Source organism: Sapajus apella, unplaced genomic scaffold (assembly GCF_009761245.1).
Source record: "Sapajus apella isolate SASKATOON/1434 unplaced genomic scaffold, GSC_monkey_1.0 scaffold42, whole genome shotgun sequence".
NCBI classification, from domain to species: domain Eukaryota; kingdom Metazoa; phylum Chordata; class Mammalia; order Primates; family Cebidae; genus Sapajus; species Sapajus apella.
This window is the reverse complement of record NW_022436982.1, coordinates 849,030-850,409: the sequence shown is the minus strand read 5'-3', so window position 1 is coordinate 850,409 and position 1,380 is coordinate 849,030. Positions and strand designations below refer to the sequence as shown.

At 39.4% G+C, this 1,380-nt stretch overlaps 1 protein-coding gene across 1 annotated transcript in view; it reads left to right on the top strand.

The window, feature by feature from the left end:
• Window positions 1-1,380, top strand: part of UBE2R2 (ubiquitin conjugating enzyme E2 R2) — a 109,912-nt gene that overhangs the window by 65,470 nt on the left and 43,062 nt on the right. The gene's annotated exons all lie outside the window — the stretch shown is intronic.

Sequence of the window (1,380 nt, the reverse complement as noted above, 5' to 3'; positions counted from 1 at the left end):
TTTTTTTTTTTTTTTTTTTTTGAGAGAGGGTCTTCCTCTGTTGCCCAGGCCTGAGTGCAGTGGTATGATCATAGCCCTCTGCAGCCCCAACCTCCTGGGCTCAAGTGATCCTCCCACCTCAGGCTCCCATGTAGCTGGGATCACAGATGCACCACTGTACCCGACTGATTTTTAAATTTTTTTTTAGAGACAGGGTCTCACTACCTTGCCTAGGCTTGTCTGAAATTCTTGGGCTCAAGGGATCTACCTGCTTTGGACTCCCAAAGTATTGGGGTTACAGGCATGAGCCATAACTTCTTGTGGATTTTAAAAAATAATTTATCTCATAATTGATATTCACTATGTATTTGTGAGATACCATTCTCATGCATTCTTAATTTCTTTAGCCATGATTTTCTTTAGTTTTTTGAAATGTTTAAAGGTTTAAAGATAAGCTGATTTAAAGTCCTTGTCTAGTAACTTCAGTACTTGGGCTTCCAGTTTCTATTGATTCTTTTTTTTCTCCTGTTGCATGGACCATACTTTGTTTCTTCGTACCTTGTAATATTTTGCTGAAAACTTGAAATTTAATATATACAGTGGCTACTGCAGAAATCCAATTCTCCTCTTCCCCAGGGTTTTTGTTGTTGCCATTGCTACTGCTGTTGTAATTATGACTTGCTTAGTGACTTCTCTTACCTAATTCTATAATGTAGATATTATTTGTTGTGTGTTGCCAGTGAATTCTCCATTTAGCTTAGTGGTCAGGTAATGATTGAACAGATTTCCTTAACTGTCTAGAACAAGTTAGTCACTTGGAATTTCTAGAGAAGCTCTGCGTATGTGTCATTGCATGTCTTGAACTTAATTCAGCCAGGCAGTTGCAAACTCTTTACTTTCTGGTTGCACACATCCTCAGGTTAAGCCAGAGTTATAAAGTTAGGCCCTCCTTAGGGCTTTCCTGAGCATGCACATAGGCTTGGGCATGTGCATAGCTCTAACATTGTCATGGTCTTATAGACTCTTAACAATTTGTCAGAGCTTTTCAAAACCATAATGGACAACTCTTAGCCCAGCCCAGTTTTCCTTTAAGTTTTTTGTTAGTCTGTTTTATATTTTCCACTGCCTTAGGTACCTTTAAAGTTCAATAGTTGCCTGCCATTGTTTTCAGCAAAGCTGCCAGGGAAAGTGTTTTCACATTGGCCAAGCTCCAAATCTGATGACGTGTAGACAGCCTTGCTAGTAGAGCTTTCTAGGGAACCACTAGAAAGGCTGACTATTGACAGTTCTCTGGGCTTTGACGAAATTCTAGCCCGTCCTATCCCCTCCAGGGCCTGTCAGCTTCCTTGGGTTTTACTTTGAATGTCAGCTCTTTGTTTTTTTTTTTTTTTTTTTTTTTTT